This window comes from Pan troglodytes, chromosome 1 (assembly GCF_028858775.2).
Source record: "Pan troglodytes isolate AG18354 chromosome 1, NHGRI_mPanTro3-v2.0_pri, whole genome shotgun sequence".
Lineage (NCBI taxonomy): Eukaryota > Metazoa > Chordata > Mammalia > Primates > Hominidae > Pan > Pan troglodytes.
The window spans coordinates 206427165-206451425 of NC_072398.2; the positions used below are offsets into that span (position 1 = coordinate 206427165).

Sequence of the window (24261 nt, forward strand, 5' to 3'; positions counted from 1 at the left end):
TGGGACACAGGGGCTGTGGCCGGGCAGGGGAAGAGCAAGCTGTGGATTCATAACCTGAGACTCGGAAGACCAGGATTTCCCTTGTCACTCACTTGCTACCTGATCCTGGAAAGTCCTCTCCCTTCCCTGGACCTTGGTTTTCCTGCCTGTAAAATGGCCCAGTTTGGAGATCATCTCTAAGGGCTTTTCCAACCAGTGATTCTGTTACATGGAACTGTTCATAGCTTCACAAGAACCAGTGTCTTCCAAAAGCTTATTCTTCTTTGTAGATATGGACTCAGGGGATGTGAGGAGAGGGAAGTCAGCATGAGCACGTCACTCTGGAAAGCAGCGATCCTTCCTAGAAGGCACTAGAGACTGGAACAAACCGAGGCAGATTCCATGAAGGGGCTTTGATTTGGCAACAGCAGTGCACAAGAAAGGAAACCCGGGAATGAACTTCCAAGCATTCTGTAGGGTACATAGTCACCCGAGCCGCCTGAATCCTTCATGGCCATTTCCTTCACCCTCCATTCCTCTTGGATCCCTTATCATAAGCTCCCCACCCCGTCTGCCCTGTCTGTTCATGGCTCTGTGTATCACAGCTCCCAAAGTTGGGGTAGGAATTCTGCTGAGTGCTCCCCTGAACTGGAGGCCATACACAATTATATACTGAACATGTGTTCCTTGTAGTTGGTTCCCAGAAATAAGGGAGCACATTTTCTACTCCATTTACCCATCTATTCTTTCATCCTGCTATCTACTCATGCCCCCACCCACCCACCCGCCCACCCACTCACTGGGCACACAGTCCTTCCACCCATTCTTCTGTCCATCTGTCCTCCCATCCATTCAATCAACGCCCACCCTGTGCATAGGACTGAGAAGACACAAAGAGGGCCGTGGGTCTGTTTTAAACCAAAGAACAATACATAAATAAATAAAATAAAAACCAAAAACCCAGAGGGGCCAAGGGGATTATGTCCTGAGGAACTCAGACCGAAAGAATGAGAAAAGAAATTGCTTCCTTTCAGAATCTTTTCTTCAATCACATGTACTGGGCATCAGCCCCACCCCACCGCCCACCCCATGCCTAGCCCAGCACTGACCACAGAAAGGTGCCTGATCAATATCATACTGCAGTCCTATGGCAAAAGCCGCAGCCTGTGGCTCCAGAAGTCTGGGTTTCAGGCCCACCACACACAGACTTCAGGGGAAGTCTTACTTCCCCACCCTGTCAAACGGTGGCTCAGATGTCCTTTGCTCTGATTTTTGTGACCCACATTGTAAGAAAAGGGGACTCCAGGAGCTTCTAACCCAAGACCTGCAGATATGATAAGCTGAGTGTGCTAAGAGTTATAAATAGAAACCCCAGCTGAAAGTGGTCACAAGGCTTACTTTGCTGGTGCCAAAAGGGTGGCACACACAGTGCCAGAAGTCGGTGGGAGGAAGAGACCCGTGGACATTGTGGTGGAGATTGACTGAGAGCTAGAATGTGACCTGTGGCTTCCGTCTACCTCTCAGTCTCTGGGCTCAAGCCAAGGACCCAACTCTTGAAAGTCCTCGACCTCCATAGGAGCTCCCATGTAAATCTCCAGGTGTCCCGCTGTCCCTGTGGGGCAGGGGGGAGGCACAGGGTTAATGGGTTTATGCCCCTCAGTGAATATGTCAGAGGATCATAATGCCACCTCGATATTCTAGGCCAGGAGGGAAGGAAGCCCACACTCAAGCAGACCCTATGCAAGTGCCAGGCACTGTGCTTTCACATGCTTCCCCATTCAATCCACACAGTGAGGCAGGTCTTTTCATCTCCACTGTGCTGATAGGAAACGGAGGCTCAGAGAGGTTAAGGGACTTGCCCAAAATCTAACAGCAGGTCAGTGGAGGAGCTGAGTCTCAAACTCAGATCTCCTACTCCAAACCGTCCTCGGCGATCCTGGTCCCCAGGAGGTAAGCAGTATTCCTGGGGACACTCTGATGGTCAGTGACCCTGCTAGGGAAGGATTCTGCTCACTTTTTTTTTCTTTTTTTTTTTCTGAGACGGAGTCTTGCTCTGTCACCCAGTCTGGAGTCCAGTGGCGTGATCTCAGCTCACTGCAACCTCCACCTCCCAGGTTCAAGCAATTCTCCTGCCTCAGCCTCCTGAGTAGCTAGGATTACAGATGTGCGCCACCACACCTAGCTAATTTTTTGTATTTTTAGTAGAGATGGGGTTTCACCCATGTTGGCCAGGCTGGTCTCGAACTCCTGACCTCAGGTGATCCGCCCGCCTTGGTCTCCCAAAGTGCTGGGATTACAGGCATGACCCACCGTGCCTGGCAACTCTCTGCTCACTTTTCTTTCTACCTGTTGATATTTTGAGCCCAAGAGGTACAGCCAGGCCTCAGAGTATGGCAGAGTTTCTCATCCTTGGTACTACTGACATTCAGGCCAGGTAATTCTTTGGTGTGAGGGGCTGTCCTGTGCATTATAGGATATTCAGCACCATCACAGCATCCTTGGCCTCTGCTCACTAGATGCCAGTCGCATCCCACCAGTTAGAACAACCAAAAATGTTACAGGACATTTCCAAATGTCCTTGGGAGACAAAATTTTCTCTGCTTGAGAATCACTGGAGTAGAGCTATTTGGCCTGCCTCTTAATAGTTTCCTATTCTCCCTATCCAAGAAGAACTAGATAAGAAGGAAAATGTCCAGTCTGTTTTCACACCTGTGGATAAACAACCAATAACCATGATGATGACAACAATGGCGATGACCAAAAGCACAATTACTGCCATTGATCAAGTGTCTTTTACGTGCCAGTTACCATGCCAAGTACTTTGTATATGTTTTCTCCATATATTATTCCTATTTTACAGACATAGGAGCTGAGGCTCAGAGAAGTTAGGAAACTTGCCTGAGGCATCTGTGCTGATACATGGCAAAGCTAGGATCTATTCGTTTCCTATTGCTGCTCTAACAAATTATTGCAAATTTAGTGGCTTAAAACAACACACATTAATCTTCTTTCAGTTTAAGAGGTCAGAATTCTAAAGTTGGCCTTAGTGGGCTAAAATCAAAGTGTTAGCAGGGCTGTGTTCCTTCTGGAGGCTCTAGGGGAGAATTCATTTCTGGGCCTTTTCTTGCAAGCTGCCTGCAGTCCTTGGCTCGTGGTTTCTTCCTCCATCTTCAGACCAGCAGCGTAGCATTGTCTTACCTCGCTCTCTCTGATCTCTGCTTCCATCATCACATCTCTTCCTCTCTCTGTGACCCTCCTGCCTCTCCCTTATAAAGAACCTTATGATGACATTGGGCCCACTCAGCTAATCCAGGATAGTCTCCCCACCTCAAAGTCATGAACTTAATTACATCTGCAAAGTTCCTTTTGCTGTGCAAACTAACATATTCTGAGGTTTGGGGGATTAGGATGAGGATGTTTTTGGGAGGCCATTATTCAGCTTCCTACATAGGAGTTGGACTCTTATCTGTCTGATCCCAAGGTCTGCACTCTGAATCCACTCCTGCTTCATCTACACTGCCTTTACACGCAGACACACAGGCCAAGCACCACGGGAGGCACTGAGGTGGATCCGATGTGTGCAGGGGGTGGTCGGCACCAGCAACGAATCAGGAGGGCGCGCATGAGAAGGGCTGTGAGAGACGGACGGAGAAAGAGTCCTGGAGCCGCTGGGCCAGCTGGGGTAGGGGAACAGGGAGTGGGCTCGAGAGGCAACTGGGCAGGCCTGATTCCTTCCCTGCTGAGCAAGCTGATTTCATGTAAGTCTTAGCACCAACTTACCTCTAACTTCACTTCGAAGGTATCCATAGCTCATCCTGTCCTGAAGGACCGGTCCAGCCCAGCCCCTGCCAGCCAGAATTCTATCCCATCTGTGAGATTTATTTGCCTAGTTAACTCATAACCAATCTCAAATCTTCCTTTCCAGAGTTCCTCCCTGCGAAGGGCTTAGAAGGTCTTTTGTCTTGTAAGGACTTTAGTCTTGTAAATGTCTACTAAAGTAGACTGTCTGCTTTAGGCCCCTCCCTGGCCAGTTCTGATTTGCAAGGATGTCTTTCAGCTGTCTGGCCCCTCCATGAGCCTCATCAATCCCTTTACAGACTAGAGGAAGTGCACTGGGTTGGTTAGCTGGGCTCTCTTTCCCAGACAGGCAGAGCCTTGGACTTCTCCCAGCGACTCTCAGTCCGTGCAGTAACTTAGGGTGGTTTCTCTAGGCTACTGAACACAATGAATTTCCTGCCTGCAGGGAACTTACAGGTAAGAAGGATGAATTCTGGTTGGCCTTATCTTGACATAAACAAAGTTTGGGATACATCTTTTAAACAAAAGAAAGCAGGGGCCGGTCACAGTGGCTCATGCCCGTAATCCCAGCATTTTGGGAGGCCAAGGCAGGTGGATTACTTGAGGCCAGGAGTTTGAGACCAGCCTGGTCAATATGGTGAAACCCCATCTCTACTAAAAATACAAAAATTAGCCAGGCGTGGTGGCGGGCGCCTGTAATTTCAGCTGCTCGGGAGGCTGAGGCAGGAGAATCGCTTGAACCTGGGAAGTGGAGGTTGCAGTGAGCCGAAATAGCACCACTGCTCTCCAGCCTGGCATCGCAGCGAGACCTCGTCTCAAAAAAAAAAAAAAAAAAAAGCAGAAAGGACTTCTGGCTGGTTCAACAAACTAGATGGAGCATGAGTATTCATCTCTGCTTCATCCTGAACCCCCTGACACATGACAGTGAAGGAATCAAGAATCAAGAGGCGTCAACTCTCAAGGCCAAAGGGAACAGAAGAGAAAACAACCACACTGGAGAGACGCCAATCCAGGTTTGAAAGCAGGAAAAGCCGATGGCTGGGTATGACTTACAGCCTGGAAAAGGCGAAGGCCTAAACCTACAGACTAGGAAACCAATTAAAGCTGATTGCACTGAAGAAGCCCCCCAGACTCAGGAGTGAGTGGTGACAGAGATCACCAAACGTCAGAGTGCCAGGTGGGGCTAAACAGAGGAAGACTGCCTGGGTGCAGTGGCTCACGCCTGTCATTCCAGCACTTTGGGAGGCTGAGACGGGCGGATCACCTGAGGTCAGGGGTTCGAGACCAGGCTGGAACTTGACAAAACATGGTGAAACCCTGTCTCTACTAAAAATACAAAAATTAGCCAGGTGTGGTGGTGGGTGCCTGTAGTCCCAGCTACTCAGGAGGCTGAGGCAGGAGAATCGCTTGAACCTGTGAGGCGGAGGTTGCAGTGAGCTGAGATCGCACCACTGCACTCCAGCTTGGTGACAGAGCAAGACTCCATCCCCCCACCCAAAGAAAGAGGAAGACAAAAGTTAAGGCGCAGCTCCACTCTGCCCCCCTCCACCCTTTCCCTCCGTCCTCACCACTGTGGGCCTCCTCCACCCTGCAGAACAGAGTGAGTTCTGCCCCTGTCTGCAGAGGCAGCCAGGAGGAGGTAACCCTGCACTGCCTGACATGATAGCCACATGTAGCCATGGCAAGTTAAAGAAAAATTAATTACACTTAAATACAATTAAGAATGTAGTGCCTCCGTCGCATTAGCCACATTTCAGCTGCCCAGTACCCGCCGTGGCTGGTGGCTCCCGCATTGGACAGCACAGGATTGTGTCAAGTCATTTTGGGCAGTGCTGCTGCAGGCTGTGGCCCTCACAGTGTGGTCCATGGATCAGCAGCACCCGCAGCTCTGGCGCTTTGTTGGGAATGCAGAATCTCAGCTCCACTCAGGCCTGCTAGCCAGAACCTACCCCTCGGCCAGACCCCAGGAGATTCATAGGCACATTTGTCTGGGAAGCTCAGCTCTGCCAAAGGCTAATCTCTGGCTGAAAACGGGAATGTCACAGCCTAGGCTCTGGGAAACAGACCAGCCAAAGGGAATAGACCTACAGATACTGATTGACTAGAGAATCTTCTAATACAATGGCCAGGTTCTGTCCAGTCGGCCTATGGAGAGGCTGCTAGTTGACAAGCTCTGCCCACCTCACCTAGAGTTTTGAACGGATTTTTGTTTCCTTATTTATTTATTTTTGAAACAAGGTCTCACCCTGTTGCTCAGGCTGGAGTGCAGTGGTGCAAATCATAGCTCACTGCAGCCTTGAATTCCTGGAACTAAGTGCAGCCTCCTGAGCAGCTGGGACTACAGGTGCGCACCACCATGTCTGGCTAACTTTTTTAATTTTTAGTTTTGTAGAGATGGGTCTTGCTATGTTGCACAGGCTAGTCTTGAACTCCTAGACTCAAGTGATCCTCTGGCCTCAGCCTCCCAAATTGCTAGGATCACAGACATGAGTCACCACCCCCAGCCTATGTCTTACTCTTAAATAGGAACAGATAGCCAAGGAGAGGAGAAGAGACCTTTGAGAGGAGAAAAGCCCCAAGCATGACAGACAGCAAACAAAACAAATGAACAGATGGAGGCATTTAAGGCAAGTAGAGACAATGCACAGAGAAGAAGAAAACATTGATATATTCAGACAGCTAAGATATTGCATCTATAAAACAAGAACAGGATGCTCTGAGAAAGGACACTTTTGGGCATGAAGTCTTTTAAAAAAAAAGAACCCCACCCTACCCCATGCACCTTTTCCCAGGAAGCCCCTGGAGGATGCACCCACTAAAGTGAGGGAGGGGTGAAGCAAGAGAAGGGCAGGGATTCCAGGGACCAGGGGCTCCAGCCTCCAGTAGGAAGGAGCAAGAAGATGCCGAGGTCCGCGCTGCCGGGCACAGTCTGCGGGTAACCAGCCTGACTAGGGTGGGGGAGGTTCTGTCAGCCAAAGAAAAAATGAAACCTGTAGATTTTCTGATGTGTTTGTCTAGATGGAAAGGAGATCTACTCTTCTCTTCTGTTGGAGAGTTTGCCGGATGAGTTTATGATAGAAAACTAAGCTCTCAGTCAGGTGTGGTGGCTCTCGTCTGTAATCCCAGCACTTTGGGAGGCTGGGGCAGGAGGATTGCTTGAGGCCAGGAGTTTGAGGCCAGCTTGAACGGTATAGTGGGACCCAATCTCTACAAAAAATAAAAATAAAAATTTGCTGGGCATGGTAGCATGTGCCTGTAGTCCCAGCTATTTAGGAGGCTGATGTGGGAGGATCACTTGAGCCCAGGATGTTGAGGCTGCAGTGAGCTGTGATTGTACCACTGCACTCCAGCCTGGGAGACAGAGCAAGAAACCGTCTCAAAAAAAAAAAAAAAAAAAAAAAGAAAGAAAGAAAAAGAAAACTAAGCTCCCTCCCCCAACAGGCTTAGGGATTAAAACTCCACCTTTCTATTCCAGCTACCCTCCCTCCCACCCTACTCCCAATTTCTCTTCACCACACCACACACCCTCTGTGGAGGCTCTAGGAAGCAACTCTGTGTCCCAGGATCCTGGAGACCCCAGTTGGAAAACTCCTGTGTCCATTGCCCTCTCTTCTACAAATGGGGAGACTGAGGGCCAGCAAAGCCCCCGGGAGCACATAGACAGAGGAAGGTTCATTGGTAGTTTATTTGGTACAATTTTTTTTTTTTTTTTTTTGAGCCAGTGTCCCACAGGCTGGAGTGCAATGGCATGATCTTGGCTCACTGCAACCTCTGCCTCCCGGGTTCTCGTGCCTCAGCCTCCTGAGTAGCTGGGATTACAGGCACGTGCCACCATGCCTGGCTAATACTTTTGTATTTTTAGTACAAACAGGGTCTCACTATGTTGCCCAGGCTGGTCTCCAGCTCCTGGCCTCAAGTGATCCACCCGCCTCAGCCTCCCAAAGTGCTGGGATTACAGGCGTGAGCCATTGTGCCTGGCCTATTTGGTACATTTTTTAGACCTCCTTTCTAATTCATTCAAAACAAAATGCGCAACAGCAGCAGCAAGAACCAAACCACCCCTAAAGGAGCCATGGCCGGGAGGCGACTTGTAAGAGCCCCCGACCCCCGGCCCATGCATCTCTCCTTTAAGCTTTCCTCGCAACCACCCTGCTGTTGTAAGGCACTAAGTCTCCCAAAAGCTCGAACTGAGGTTTCTGAGTCACTTCTAATTGCCACCTACAAAAAGCAAGACTATGTAGATGTAGTTAATATCTATGCCATGAAGAGGGCAACTGAAAACTTTTGAGAAAAAAAATTGGGGATGGGAGTGCAGGAAAAAATTCAACTCCAAATGAGTGCCAGCAATCTCTTTGGAACCATGTGTGTTGACTTCCAGAACCAAGGCCAGGCCAGGCATGGTGGTTCAAGCCTGTAATCCCTGCATTTTGGGAGGCCGAAGTGGGAGGATCACTTGAGGCCAGGAGCTGGAGGCCAGCCTGGGCAACATAGTGAGAACCCATCTCTACAAACGAAAAACAAACAAAAAAACCAAAAAAAAAAACAAAACAAAAAAAAAAAACAAGGCCAGTGCCTTCTTAGAAACTCCAAAAATCTGAGTTTATCCCTAATGGATCTTTCAGTGGTCTCGCTTTTGTTTCTCTGTCTCTTCCTCTGCCTTATCCAAGGGCTTGGCTAACCTCAAAGTGTTTGTTATTAATGAGTTAAGGATGACAATTCTCTGGGAGTATCTGCATTTTAATATGAAATTCTAGGAAATCTAGTGCTCTATAATTTTAGCATGTGACATCCTTTTTATTTTTTATTTTTATTTTTATTTTTTTTGAGACGGAGTCTCACTCTGTCGCCCAGGCCTGGAGTGCAGTGGCACGATCTTGGCTCACTGGAACCTCTACCTCCTGGATTCATGTGATGCTTCTTCCTCAGCCTCACGAGGAGCTGGGATCCCAGGCATGCACCACCACGCCCAGCTAATTTGTGTGTGTGTGTGTGTGTTTTTAGTAGAGACAGGGTTTCGTCATGTTAGCCAGGCTGGTCTTGAACTCCTGACCTCAGGTGATCCACCTGCCTCAGCCTCCCAAAGTGCTGGGATTACAGGCGTGAGCCACTGTGCCCTGTGTAACATCCTTTCTTTGAGTCCCAAGGTCTTGGTCTATGGGGCTCACTACCTCACCTACTTAACACGGCCATCTTGAAAACTCCAACAGAGAGGCCTGAGTTGGGGGGCAAGAACCCTGGGCTGGAGTTAGGAATCCTGGGTTCTAGTCTCACCCCTGTTACTTACTTTCTGTGTGACCTGGGGCAGGCCACTTGTTCTGTCTGGACTGCAGTTTGCCCTCCTGCAAAAGTGAACAGCTGGGGACCAGGGACCTCCCTCTCTGGCCCCTTCCTCCTTGTGACTCTTCCAGCCTCTCACTTGGTTCAGGACACCCTCCCCGAGGCTTGTTTGCCTCCACACCCTCCATTCCAGAAGGAACACCCCTCCCCTTTCCTGCCAAGCCCGGGCCTGGCAGCCGCTGGACTCCAGAGAGGACAGGAGTTGGGGAAACAATCCCAGCCGTTCAAGCTGCCCACGGTGTGAGCTGGCCAGTGGCCAGTCACAATAGGCCCAAAGATACAGAGGGGCGTTTGTCTGGGGGACCTGCGGTGTCATTTAAACCTACACTCTCGCCTTGGCCTGCCGCCTGTCTTTTCTTTCCACCCTCTCAAGCAGCAGTGCCAGCCTCCAGCTTTGTCAGGAGGTGGGATGTGGATGCCGCACAGACCTAAGTGGCCTTTCTGTGGCTGGGAAACTGGACCAAGAAAGGCAGGTCGGGGGACAGGCAGGGGAGCCATCTGTGCAGGGTGGCAATGGTGAGGGTGGAGGATGGGGACAGCGAGGGAGGGCAGGAGAAGCTCTGGACGGGGCAATGCGGCTGTGCAGAGAGGATCAGGATGAGGGAGCTAGTTCCGACTCCTTCACTAACTAGCCAAGTTACTGTGGGCAAGGCACTTTCTTCTCCTCTCCAGGCCTTAGTTTCCTCATTTTTTTTTTTTTTTTTTTTGAGAGTGCAATGGTGCGATCTTGGCTCATCGCAACCTCCGCCTCCTGGGTTCAAGCAATTCTCCTGCCTTAGCCTCCCAAGTAGCTGGAATTACAGGCACATGCCACCACGCCCGGCTAATTTTGTATTTTTAGCAGAGACGGGGTTTCACCATGTTGGTCAGGCTGGTCTCAAACTCCTGACCTCAGGTGATCCAGCCGCCTCGGCCTCTCAAAGTACTGGGATTACAGGCATGAGCCACCACGCCCGGGCAGTTTTCTCAGTTTTAAAATGGGGCAATTGCTCCTAATCTGTGAGGACTGGGTTAAATACAGTGATGAGCTTGCAAATGCCAAGTGTGGCTTGGTGAAGACAAGGGTTTGGACTCAGATGGACCTAGGTTCAGATTCTGCCTCTGTCACCTTTAAACTCACTGTTGTAGACAAATTATTCACCCTCCAGGAGCCTCATTTCCTCATCTGGATTGTAAGGATCAAATAAGAGCTGACAGAAAGCACCCTGCCCAATAAACCTGTCTGAACGAATGAAGACTCAGTCGGGTGCATTATGACTTCTGTGGGGCCCTCCCAGCGTAATACATTTTCGTGGGCTCTAAAAATTTTATTTTTTTTCCAACCCGAGGGAAAAAAACTGAAACTTTTTTGCTGCTCTAAAAGTTCTTTCCCCTGCTTGATTTTAAAGAAATTAAAACATCTTTTTTTATCTGAGACGAAGTCTCACTCTGTCGCCCAGCCTGGAGTGCAGTGGCACAATCTCGGGTCACTGCAACCTCCGCCTCCCAGAAATTAAAACATCTTAATGGGCCCTTAAAAGTATTATGGGCCTTGGCCAGGTGTGGTGGCTTATGCTTGTAATCCCAGCACTTTGGGAGGCCAAGGCTGGCGGATCACCTGAGGTCAGGAGTTCAAGACCAGCCTGGCCAACATGTTGAAACCGCATCTCTACAAACAAAAATTAGCCAGGCATGATGGTGGGTGCCTGTAATCCCAGCTACTTGGGAGGCTGAGGCGGGAGAATTGCTTGAACCCGGGAGGCAGTGGGTGCAGTGAGCCGAGATCATGCCATTGCACTCCAGACTGGGCGACAGTGTGAGACTCCGTCTCAAAAAATAAAAATAAAAAAGTATTGTGGGCCTTGTCTACTGTGCCTCGTGCTCCTGGTACTGCTGGTTCAGGGTTCTCTCAGAGCTGACCTGTCCTGGACACCGTCTCCAGTGTCTACTGGGCCCCTGATGTTGTCTCTGAAGAATCTGCTGTGGAGCTCAGAGTCCTGGGACATGGTATATGTCAGGGTTCTCCAGAGAGACAGGATCAATGTGTTATACAGATACAGAAGAGGGGACTTACTAAGGGAATGGGCTTATGCAATCGTGGAGGCTGCGAAGTCCGGTGACAGGCTATCTGCAAGCTGAAGACCTTGGGACATCAGGAGCGTGGCTCAGTCCAAGCCCAAAGGCCTCAGCACCAGGGACACTGATGATATAACTCTCAGTCCCGTTGGCCGGGCACGGTGGCTCATGCCTGTAATCCCAGCACTTTGCGAGGCCGAGATGGGCAGATAACTTGAGGTCAGGAGTTTGAGACCAGCCTGGCCAACATGGTGAAACCCCGTCTCTACTAAAAGTACAAAAATTAGCTGGGCATGGTGGCACGTACCTGTAATTCTAGCTACTCAGCAGTCTGAGGCAGGAGAATCACTTCAACCCAGGAAGCAGAGGTTGCAGTGAGCCAAGATTCCACTGCACTCCAGCCTGGGCAACAGAGCAAGACTCCGTCTAAAAAAAAAAAAAAAACCCTCTCAGTCCCAGACTGAAGGCTTAAGCACCTGGGGGCCGCTGTGTGAGTCCTGGAGTCCAAGGGCCAGGGGGCCTGGAGTTCTGCTGTCCAACACAGGAGATGAGCGTATCCCAGCTCCAGGAGCTAGACTGACATATTCCCCCTTTTTTCTGTTTTTTTGTTTGTTTGTTTGTTTGTTTGTCCTCTCTGGGTCCCCAGCAGAGTGCATGGTGCCGCCCACACTGGGAGTGGATCTTCCCCGTCTAGTCCACTCAGACTCGCTCGCTAATCTCCTCTGGAAACATCATCACAGACACACCCCAAAATAATGCTTTACTAGGTTTCTAGGTTTCTTTTCTAATTTTAATTATATTTTTTCTGGAGATGGGGTTTTACTATGTTGCCCAGGCTGGTCTCGAACTCCTGGGCTCAAGAGAGCCTCCTGCTTCGGCCTTCCAAAGTTCTGGGATTATAGGTGTGAGCCGCTGCACCTGGCCGGTTTCTAGGTTTCTCAGTCCAGTCAAGTTTTTGTTTTTGTTTTTGTTTCTTTTTTGTAGGGGGACAGAGTCTTGCTATGTCGCTCATGCTGGAGTGCAATGGTGCGATCTTAGCTCACTGCAACCTCTGCCTCCCACGTTCAAGCGAGTCTCCTGCCTCAGCCTCCTGAGTAGCTGGGATTACAGGCACACACTGCCACGCCTGACTGATTTCCGTATTTTTAGTAGAGACAGGGTTTCGCCATGTTGGCCAGGTTGGTCTTGAACTCCTGACCTCGTGATCCACCACCTTGGCCTCTCAAAGTGCTGGGATTACAGGAGTGAGCCACTGCACCCAGCCCCAGTCAAACTGACACCTAAAATTAACCATCATAGTCACTGATGCCTTGCCCACTACAGAGCTAAGCTCAGGGGTCTGTGTTTGAGCCGAACCACCTGGTTTCAATGTGATATGAGTCCTGTCCCTGAAGGCTGATGGGGCCTGGAAGAACCTAAGGTGTGAAGGCTGGGAGGACCCAGGTCTGCCCCGTAGACAGGCGTGGAGGTGTGTGAGCAGGGCCTGGCTTTCCTAGACCTGGGGTGTAGAGGGTGGACACTTCCCACACAGTCATGGTTGCTCCTTCTGGGTGCCTTTTCCATGCCCACCACTGGGCATGGGCTTCATGTTCACAGTCCCATTGGATCCTTATCAAACTCCATTCTGCTTCACACCCAGGGTCACTGAGGCTCAGACAGACTGAGTAAATCGTCCAAAATCACAGAGCTACTGGGGCAGGATTGGGATCCAGTTTTCTGCTTCCCAAACCAGGGCCTGGCAGCACCCATCCTGCCCGCTCCTTGACATGTCAGAGGAAAAGTGGAAGAGACTTTTAGGACGTGCGGAACGTGCGAGGCAAGTGTGAGCTGGGGGTCCAGGAAATGCAAACATGAGCAGGAACGAGGTTTGGGGAAGGATGTGGTGGGTGTGCTGGGGTGCTGAGCTCTCCAGGGGGCCTGTGTACTCCTAGGAGGAGGGGGCTGAGCAGTGGGGAGGGGCGGTGAGTGTGTGAGCAAGTGTGCAAGTGAGTGTGCCTCTGTGGGCTGGTGTGTCCAGAGCCGGCCCTGGCAGGGGGAGCTTGGCCAGGCGGGGCTAGCAGGTTCTTCACTTCCTCTCTGAGCTGCCCAGAACCATATCTGTTACCCACAAACCATAGCAGGTGCCGAGCTCAGCCCCAGCCTGCACCATTCAGTGACCACTGACTGCCTCGGGAAAGAGCAGTTCAGAGGCACAGGAAGGAAGGGTCTGATGGGGTTAGAGCCTCAGACCTGACATTTACCTTGGACGGGAGAGTCCTTCTTGGGGATACGGAGCCCATCTCTACCTCCAAGTCATATCCCAGTGGGGGAACGCCCTCAGTGTGATCCATCCACCCTAAGGTGGAGAGGATAGAAAAGCCCTCTCCCCTTAAAATCCATCAACTGTACAGCCACCCCAGAGAACTTTCTAGAAATACATCTGAGCATGCTTGCCGCTGCCCCAGCTTTGGATGGCTACTCATCAGCTAAGGTGAATGAAGTCCCAATCCTCAGCCAGGCTTTCACCACCCAGCAGCATCTAGATCTGTGCTGTCCAGCGTGGTGCCCCTGGCCACGCATGGCTATTTGAGCCTCTGAAATGTGGCTGCTGTGAGTTACAATGTATTTTAAGTGCAAAATGCCCATGGAATTACAAAGACTTAGGACGAAATAAAAGAATGTAAAACATCTCATTCATAATTTTTTTCTGCCAGGCGCGGTGGCTTACGCCTGTAATCCCAGCACTTTGGGAGGCCGAGGCAGGCGGATCACTTGAGGTCAGGAGTTTGGGACCAGGCTGGCCAATATGGTGAAGCCATGTCTCTACCAAAAATACAAAAATTAGCCAGGCGTGGTGGCGCACACCTGTAATCCCAGCTACTCGGGAGGCTGAGGCAGGAGAATCTCTTGAACCCGGGAGGCAGAGGTTGCAGTGAGCCGAGATCGTGCCATGTCACTTCAGCCTGGGCGACAGAGCAAGACTCCATCTCAAAGAAAAAAAAAAGTATATATATAAAGTTTTTTTCTATTGACTACATGTGGAAATGTTCATATTTGGAATATGCTGGGTTACATAAAATATCAAAATTTAGCCTGTTTCTTTTTTCTTTCTTTCTTTTTGAGACAGAGTCTTGCTCTGTCACCCAGGCTGGAGTCCAATGGCGTGATCTCCGCTCACAGCAACCTCTGCCTCCTGAGTTCAAGTGATTCTCCTGCCTCAACCTCTTGAGTAGCTAGGATTACAGCTGTCCACTACCACGCCTGGCTAATTTTTGTATTTTTAGTAGAGACGAGGTTTAACTATGTTGGCCAGGCTGGTCTTGAACTCCTGACCCCGTGATCCGCCTGCCTCGGCCTCCCAAAGTGCTAGGATTACAGGCGTGAGCCACCGTGCCCAGCCCTCTTTTTACTTTTTTAATGTGGCTACCAGGACATTTACAATAACATATGTGGCTCACATTATATTGGACAACACCAAATCACACTCTGTCCTTCTCTCTTTGCTTTATACCCAAGGACGCTGGGAACTCCAAGAGAAGTCTCAATGTCCCTCGTTGTGAAGCAGAATGGGGTTTGATGAGGATCTAATGGGACTGTGAACATGAAGACCATGCCCAGTGGTGGGCATAGCAGAGGCGCCCAGAAGGAGTAATTATGACCGGGTGGTAAGTGTTCACCACCCACACCCCTCTCCTACCAACACCAACTCATTCATTTGTTCATACATTCATTCATTCAGGAAATATTCATTAATCATATATTATGAGCTAGAGACTGTGGCACTGAGCAAGGATCGGGCACAGGGCACCTGGCATGTACCTTCCCCCCCATGTGTGGTCTGCATCACCAGGAGGCAGATGAGACACTAACACAGAGGTGCCGTGAGCTCAGAGGCTGAGGGTTCTGAGCAGGGGCCTGGGGGAGGGCAGGCCACCTGGAGCAGTGGAATTTGAATGGCACCATGGGGTCATTAAACTCTTCGGCTGTGGGGTCAGACTGACCTGGATCTGAATCCCAGGAATATAATAATAGCTTGTATGTACTTAGTTCTAAGCGCTAAGCCCCCTGTTAAGTACTTTGTTTGTTTATGTATTTAGTTTTTGAGTGAGATCTTGCTCTGTTGCCCAGGCTGGAGTGCAGTGGCACAATCACGGCTCACTCCAGCCTTGACTTCCCCAGTTCAAGGGATCCTCCCATCTGCACTGCCCAAGCAGCTGGGACTATAGGTGTAAGCCACTGCACTCGACTAATCTATAAAAAAAATTTTTTTTTGTTAGAGATGGGGCCTAACTTACTTTATGTTTATTTGAGTGTTTCTAAGCAAAAAGCATATTGTTTGTTAAAATTTCTAGCCTGGGCATGGTGACTCACGCCTGTAATCCCAGCAGTTTGGGAGGCCAAGGTGGGCAGACTGCTTGAGCTCAGGAGTTCAAGAGCAGCCTGGGAAACACAGGGAGACCCCGTCTCCACAAAAACAAAACAAAACAAAACAAAAAATTGCCAGGTGTGGTGGCTCACATCTGTGGTCCCATCTAGAGGTTGAGGCGGGAGGATCACTTGAGCCCAGGAGTTCAAGGCTATAGTGAGCAGTGATTGTGCCACTGTACTCCAGCCTGGGTCACAGAGCAAGAAAAATTGTCTCAAAAAAAAATTTTTTTTAAGTGAGGAAACTGAGGCCCAAGGAGGTTAAGTAACTTGTCCAAGGTCACCAACTGAGGAAGGACGTGACCCCAAAGAATCTGACTTCAGAGTCTGCACCATGTTTTGAGGGCTTGAAGGTAAGAGGAGCATTTAATGAGCACTTACTGTGTGCCCAGCACTTTTCTAAAAACTTTACAAGTAAGCTTTTATTTGTATAGTTTAAATTTTTATTTGTATAACTCATTTCATTCCATGCCAGCCCTAGGAGGTGGGTATCATTATTTCCATTTTACAGGTAGAGAAACTGAGGCCCAGAGAGACTAAGTATCCTGAGGCCACACAGCCAGTGAAAGCGGCAGAACTAGGTGGAACTTAGGCCAAGTACACCACAGTTCATGCTTTTGACCACTCCACTTTACTGCTGCCGCTCAATCAATGACCATTGTTACTATTATCATTTGACTGGGACTTTATGAGGTGGGAAGGGAAGAATGCCAGTCTAGCTGGGAAGAACAATGGGAGTGAAGTCTGGGGAGGAGGGGGTGGGAACGGGCACATTAGGGAAGGAAAGTGTAGGATGTGGTGAGTGGGTGGGAGAGTGAAGGTCCCAGCACAGTGAAGTCTAGTGCCCAGGGAGGGCCAGAGTGGAACCTAGATTCAAGAAATATGTTGGGACTGGACATGGTGGCTCATGCCTGTAATCCCAGCACTTTGGGAGGCTGAGGCAGGTGGGTCACCTGAGGTCAGAAGTTTGAGACCAGCCTGGCCAACATGGTGAAACCCCGTCTCTACTAAAAATACAAAAATCAGCCGGGCATGGTGGCAGGCGCCTGTAATCTCAGCTACTCGGGAGGCTGAGGTGGGAGAATCGCTTGACCCCAGAGGTTGCAGTGAGCTGAGATCGCACCATTGGGCGACAGAGCAAGTCTCCAAAAAAAACCAAAACAAAACAAAACAAATATATTGGGAATTAAAGCTGTGGAAGAACTTCCTCCACAATAAGAAACTAGCATGCTCTGGACTCTCAAGAACCCCTACATTATGAGCCGGGTATGGTGACGCACGCCTCTAGTCCTAGCTACTTGGAAGGCTGAGGTGGGAGGATCTCTTGAGCCCAGGAGTTTGAGTCCAGCCTGGGCAATATATCGAGACCCCTGTCTCTAACAACAACAACAAAAAGGATCCCTATTATGGGATTCAGTTTGTTATGGATTCAATTTGAGATGCTTGAAAATGAACCAGTAGTGGTCAGAGCCAGACTGACCTGGCTCGGCTGGGTGGCCTTTAGAAAGTTACTTAACCTCTCTGTGCCTTCATCTCCTTTTCTGTAAAGTGGAGGTAATAACAGGACCCTCTTCATGGGATTGCTGTTTAATACTACTACTAATAATAATAAATATAAAGTCTCTGGCAGTGTTTGGCACAAAGCAGCCCTTTAATATATTTCCTTTCTCTCCCCTCCTCCACCTCTAGGAAGATCTCCCCAAACCCCCAGCCACACGAGAATCGAGGTTAAAATCAGCAATGGATCTAGCATCACCGAGGTCCCTGGGGACCCCAGGTCAGTAAGGTGAGGGAGGAAGAAGGGCAATGTCAAGCCATCCAGTTTCCAAATGTGTCTAAGACTGAGAAAAAGGAATAACTAGAACTTGTTTCCCTCTCCTTCCTGCTGTGTCAACTCTGAGTTATATAACTGAGCTTCTCTGTGAGGTGCCCCGTGGGGGCCTCCAGGAGGCAGGGTTGGCAGTGACATAAATAAATATTTCTGTGCTCTCTGCCCCTGGGCTCAGGTTCTGAACAAATACCACAGCCTGAGAGGGAGGCCGTGACAAGGAGGAAGCTCTGGACTGTGAGTTGCCCCGTGTTCCAGGCCCAGCCCTGCCTGGAAGGATGTGAACGGGTCACAGGCGGGTGCCTAATTAGGTGACGAGCAGTCACGGGAGTGTGACCTGGAAGGAGAGATTCCAATACGGCCAGGGCGTCGCAGAACCCTCGGTCGATTCTTTCTATGGGTAGAATCAAGCCCACTCTCCTACCCCACCTGGTGTTCAATGCCCTTTACACTTCAGCCCCCGCCACCTCTCTCCTGCCTCCTCTCCCATCCCATCTGGGCACCCACATACTCCACACCCTGGCTCCTTGAGACTATTGAGTTTTCCCAAGGTTTGTCCCCTCTTTGGGAATGTCCTCCACTTCTTCCCTCCTCCATGAACTAGAAAGAGGGTGGAGGAGACAGAGATCAGGACTTTAGAATTAAATTGGGGATTGAACTCCGGCTTAGTTATGTCCCCTTGGGCTCACAACTTAGCCTCCATGCCTGTTTCCTCAACTGTAAAGGAGGCTTTGCGACTCCTCTCTGGTTCCTTCTTGTTACACTCAAAGGAGATGATAATTGTTAATATTAAGTGTCAATCACTTAGCCTTACTGTATAGACCAGGCCTGTGTAAGGGTTTTGTGTGCATAAGTCACTTAGCAGTGCACGTTAACCCCCTAGCAGAATGCCTGGGCCCTAGTGGGTGCTGATAATGTCAGTTTCCTTTTTCTCCAAGACCTGCCCAAAGCCTCTCCTCCTATCTGAAGGAGGTCAGGCTCCTCTGAGACTCTTCACAGCATCTCATAGGTACCTTAGTTATAGCACTTATCACCTGAAAGCGTTGTTATCAGTAGGGAGGTCCGGCTTCCTTTGTATTCTAGGTGCTCCCTGGGGGACCTGCCTTACTTATAGCCATCCTGCCAGCACCCAGCACAAGGCCTGCTGTTTAGAAGGCACTTGAATGAATAAATGCGTGAATGCATGTGTGCGTATGGGCTGCGTGGAAGAGATGGGGTTAAGCAGGTACCTGAGGATGGGTTGGCTCCGAATATACGCTTAACTCTCTGGGGTCCGGATCCCTGAGCTCGGGGCCTGGACCATCACAGCCCCTCTCAGCTCTGTGCAGACTCAAGGGACAAGTCACAGCCTCCTTTGTACTTTTACATTGCTTGGACTTGGATATTTTTCTAGTAAAAAACCAGGATATTTGTCCTGGCAAAGGGTTTTTGGGCCATGAGGCATCCAAGAGGGGATCTAGAAGCTATGGACTGGAATTTCCAGAATTCAGGTTTATGAATCATAGACTCACCTCTACAGTGCCTAGCCTGGCCTTGCACCCAGCATACAATAATTGTCTAATAAATGCTTAGTGGATTTGAGGCAGTGTGCTTTTTATGCCATTGTGGGGCTGGGATATGTCACTGTGAAGGAATAGAAGCCTCCAGCCTCTTCCCTGGGGAGCCACTTGTTGAAGGAATTAGAATTACAGACCTTTGCTTTCTGCACAGTTTCTCCATTGTTCCAAAAGCAATGATCATTTCCAACTTGCTACAGAATAAAGTTCTAATGATCTGTTGTGGGAATCAAGGTCTTCCATGAACTTGCCTCAGTCTTATTCCACCAGCCCCTGTCTCCTCTTCCCTTCCCCCACCAGGCAGAATGAGCAATTTCCTGTCTCCAAAACCCACCAGTGCTTCCCAGCTATGCAAATTGCAGTTTCCAAAGACAGCCTCATAATATCTCCCATCCCATATTCTCTCCTGCAGTGTGACCCGGCCACTGCCCACATCAAGAGGCAGAGTCCATTTCTCCACTCCCTTGAAGCTGGGTGGGCCCTGTGACTGCTTAGACCACTAGAATATGTCAGAAATGGCCAGGTGCATGGCTCATACCTGTCATCCCAGCATTTTGGGAGGCTGAAGTGGGAGGATCACTTGAGCCCAGGAGTTAGAGACCAGCCTGGGAGCATTAGTCTGTTTTCTTACTGCTATAAAGAACTGCCTAAGACTGGGTAATTTATAAAGGAAAGAGGTTTAACTGACTCGAAGTCCAGCATGGCTGTGGAGGCCTCAGGAAACTTACAATCATGGAGGAAGGAGAAGGGGAAACAAGGTAACTTCTTCACAAGGTGGCAGGTAGGAGAAGTGCCAAGCGAAAGGGGAAGAGCCCCTTACAGAACCATCAGATCTCGTGAGAACTCACTCTATCACGAGAACAGCATGGAGGAAACCACCACGATGATTCAATTACCTCCATCTGGTCTCTCCCTTGACAAGTGGGGATTAAGGGGACTATGATTCAAGATGAAATTTGTGTGGGGACACAAAGCCTAACCATATCACTGGGCAACAGAGTGAGACCCCATCTCTACAAAAAAATGCAAAAATTAGCCAGGCATGATGGTGTGCACCTGTAGTCTCAGCTACTCAAGAGGCTGAGGTGGGTGGATTGATTGAGCCAGGAGGTGGAGGCTGCAGTGAGCCATGATCACGCCACTGCACTCCAGCCTGGGTGACAGAGTAAGACTGTCTCAAAACACACATACACACACACACACACACACACACACACACAATCTTCTATCACTTCTAAAAATGGCCAGTGTCACTTGCCATTAATAGAAGGTAACAATGAAATAAATTAGATGAAATAGATCAATGTCATTAAATTCTAGCTAGACAATGTCACCTCCCAACCTGTCCAAGCCTAGGACTCACTCTCTCCTTGTTGAAAAGATGAACAAGTGTTGCAGTGACATTGGTACCCAGACTCTGGGTTCCAATATCTGGGCAGTTACAGTGTATCAACTTCCAGTTCCCTGGATCCAGGATGTATGTGTCCTTGAATTCAACAGTTCCCTGTCAAGTTCAGTTTCAACCTCCAGGGCAGCCTTGAGATTCCTCCACTTTCCTGGTTATGGCAGATGCTGTAGCTCCCCAGTCTGGCCAGTTTTGCAGTATTTTGGGAGCCTCTAGTCTTTCCTACATTAAAAAAAAAAAAAAGGTGTATAAAATCCCCTCCTGCCTAAAATGCCAAATACTGCTTCTATTTCTTGCACTGAAGCCTGACTTCCCACAGTTCTTGCAGGATCTCCTGAACATTTCTTTCATTATTTATTTCCTGCAAGAGTATTTTCAATGTGGGTCTTTGTGTATTCCACCTTCTGAGGCTTTATTTGCCTAAGAATATTTTTATTATGATCTCATGTTTGAATGACAAATTGGCTGGCTTTAAAATTCTGGATTGAAAGAGTTCTTTTTTTTTAAATTACTAGTGACATCACTTCTTTGACTTTATCGGGTATTGCTGTTGAGAAGAATAATGCCAACCCAGTTCTTGTTCCTCTGTACGCCATCTGTTATTTCTCCCTGTTCTTCTTCCTGGTCTTTCATATTCTTAATTTCCCCTTGATACCTATGTGTGAATTTTTCCTTATTCTTTTCTACTGTTGGTTACTCTATGAGCTCTTTCAATCTGCACTCATTTAAAAAAAATTTTTGGAACATTTAAATCTCCGTTATTTCTTCAATTATTTATTTCCTCATCTCCACTTTTATTTTTCTTTCCTTTTGGGAATCATATGTATACTCTCCATCTCTCTCAGGTTTTTTTTTTTTTTTTTTTTTTTTTGGAGACAGAATCTCACTCTGTTGCCCAGGCTGGAGTCAGTGGCGTGATTTCAGGTCACTGCAACCTCCAGTCTCCCGGGTTCAAGTGATTCTTCTCTTGCCTCAGCCTCCCGAGTAGCTGGGATTACAGGCACCCACCACCACACCAGCTAATTTTTGTATTTTTAGTAGTGATGGGGTTTCACCATATTGGCCAGGCTGGTATCAAACTCCTGATCTCAAATGATCTGCCTGCCTCAGCCTCCCCAAGTGCTGGGATTACAGGCGTGAGCCACTGCGCCTGGCCTCTCTCAGCTTCTCTTTTCTATGTGTTGTCTCTGTTTCTTTCCCTGTTGCTTTTGGGGATAATTCTCAATCTGATCATTCTATCTACTTGCAAATTCTTCAGTTGTATCCATCCTGATATTCAGGCCATCTATTATGTCTTTTATTTTTTAAATCTTAAATTTTTCATAGCTAATGTTTTGGCTTGTTTCTCTCTTATGACTTTTTTTCCTGTTCATTGCAGCAGTTTTTTAATGAAAGATGTATGTAAGATTACTTTATTCCTACATCTTCCCAATTGCATTTTCCTTGTATTTGGCCTTTTCTGTTCCTACTTGGTGAGATTTAGCTTTTGGCTCAAGGATCTCAGTCTTTGTTCAGGGTTAAGAGCCCTGCTGGGGCAAATGGCCAGCCTTCTCCCGCTGCATATGTCCAATGCAGACAACGTATTTCTTCCCATAAACTTGGACCACTTTGCTAATTTGCTGACCTCTATAGTGTCCTTGTGCAAACTGAGCTTCTTCATCCTTTCAGATGGGCATGGACTGAACATTATATTTGTCTCAGCTCTTTGGAAAGAGAAGACATAATCTTCCTGTAAATATGGGAAGCTGCATTAAAATACCGCTTATGGTTCTTGTGAGAGTCACAAAGATTTCTTGACTTTCGGAAGTCACTGAATTTCTTTTTTGTTGTTGTTGTTGTTGTTTTTGAGAGGAAGTTTCTTTATTGTTGCCCAGGCTGGAGTGCAATGGTGTGATCTCGGCTCACCGCAACCTCCGCCTCCCAGGTTCAAGTGATTCTCCTGCCTCAGCCTCCTGAAGTAGCTGGGATTACAGGCATGCACCACCACGCCCAGCTAATTTTGTATTTTTAGTAGAGACGGGGTTTCTCCACGTTGGTCAGGCTGGTCTTGAATTCCCAACCTCAGGTCATCTGCCTGCCTCGGCCTCCCAAATTGCTGGGATTACAGGCGCAAGCCACCTTGCCCGGCCAAGTCACTGAATTTCATTTTGGCCACCGTTGCTTCAGTGATAGCTGAGAAAGGGAAGTGCCTGTGACTTTTTGTTCTTGTATTATTTCATGAATTTCTTCCTTTATCTCCTTAAGTATAATCATGCTTTACTTTAAAATCTTGGTCCATCTGCTTCGGTAATTCTGCTCTGAATGGCATATGTGGTTTGATTTATCTTTCTTTTGTAGTAGCTGCACTTCTCAAGTGTCTAATTATTTTGGCAAGTGAGTTCATGTCCCCCCCAGGGATGCCAGCTCTCTGTCTGGTAATGTGCCCTGGAGAAAGGGCATAAGGAGGGGGAAGGGATGAGCCCCAGGGCAGGAAGCTTCCTTGGCTTTTCTGCCTGGCACTCTGCCAGGTTCACCTTTAAGTTCCCAGAGAGAAGCAGGCTCAGCAGGAGGTAGACTGTGCTTGGGAGTTTCCCCCAGCTGGGGGTGGGGGTGGGGGTGGGACTGTAGGGGCATTAGTGGAGAAGTCAATGCCTGATCCCTTGCTTGTTTTTATAATTCCTCACTCCAGCACAGCTGTAGCTGCCAATATCTGCACCAAAATGACAGGCAGTGATTGTTTCAAGACAAAGAGCAGGGGACCTGAAGCAGGTGAGTTTCCCTGAAGGGCAGAATAGTGGAAAGGGTAAGAGTTCAGGCTCCGGGGTCTGTCAAGCATTTGTTCATTCCACATCGAAAGCTGGTATGTAGCGGGCATTGTGTTGGGTGATAGGGAGACAGTGGGGAACCGGGCACAGTCCTCACCCTCAGGGAGGTTACAGTCTGACAACAAACTAACAGACGTGGATCCATGTTGGCACTGCCAGCTGGGCAACTCACTTAGTCTTTCCAAGCCTCAGTTTCTTCATCTGCAAGATGGAGATGATAATAGCACTCATTTATAGGGTTCCTGAGGCTTATCAGGAGACAAGGCTGCAAAGTGATTCGTAGAATGCCTGGCACATTAAAGGCTCTCAAAAATGTTAATTATTCTTGTTATTATTGTGACGAATGATGCTGTTACTGGGAATTAGGTAGGAACTTGGAGCTGCTTAGAAAAAAGATAAATGAATTGCTTTTCATCCTCTGGGCAAACCAGTTACCCTTAGGAGGCAGAACATTCAGAATTTCAAAGAAAGAGGATTGAGTAGGCGTGGATCTTAAAAAGTTGAGGTAAAAAGCAGCAAGGCAAAGAAACAAAAAACCAAGTTTCATTTTCCAGCAAGAACTATTAATATCATTAAAGGTGTTCAGATTTTGGATAACTGGTCTCCTTCTCCAGTTCTTTGTCCCTCCCTCCCTTTTTTTTTTTTTTTTTTTTGAGACGAAGTCTCGCTCTTGTCCCCCAGAGTGGAGTGCAGTGGCGTGATCTCAGCTCACTGCAACCTCTGCCTCCCAGATTCAAGCGATTCTCCTCCCTCGGCATCCCAAGTAGCTGGGATTACAGGTGTGTACCACCACACCTGGCTAATTTTTTATTTTAAGTAGAGACGGGGTTTCACTACGTTGGCCAGGCTGGCCTCGAACTCCTGACCTCAGGAGATCTGCCTGCCTCAGTCTCCCAAAGTGCTGGGATTACAGGCATGAGCCACCGCGCCCGGCCCTTCCCTTCCTTCTTTCTTGCTCAAGGCAGTACTGTGAGGTTAGAGCTTCCGCAGTGAAGGGCCTGGCTGGAGTTTCATCCCTTTGCTTGTTAGCTGGAGGACCCACGTCTCCATTAGGTGCAGGTGGCATGATGCCCAGAGTACTTTTAGGGGCCCACA

The 24261-nt window shown here is 48.7% G+C and overlaps 1 protein-coding gene across 1 annotated transcript in view; it reads right to left on the reverse strand.

Annotated features, from left to right (window-relative positions):
- NCMAP (non-compact myelin associated protein) overlaps window positions 1–24261 on the reverse strand; it is a 55059-nt gene that overhangs the window by 25398 nt on the left and 5400 nt on the right. The window lies entirely within an intron of this gene.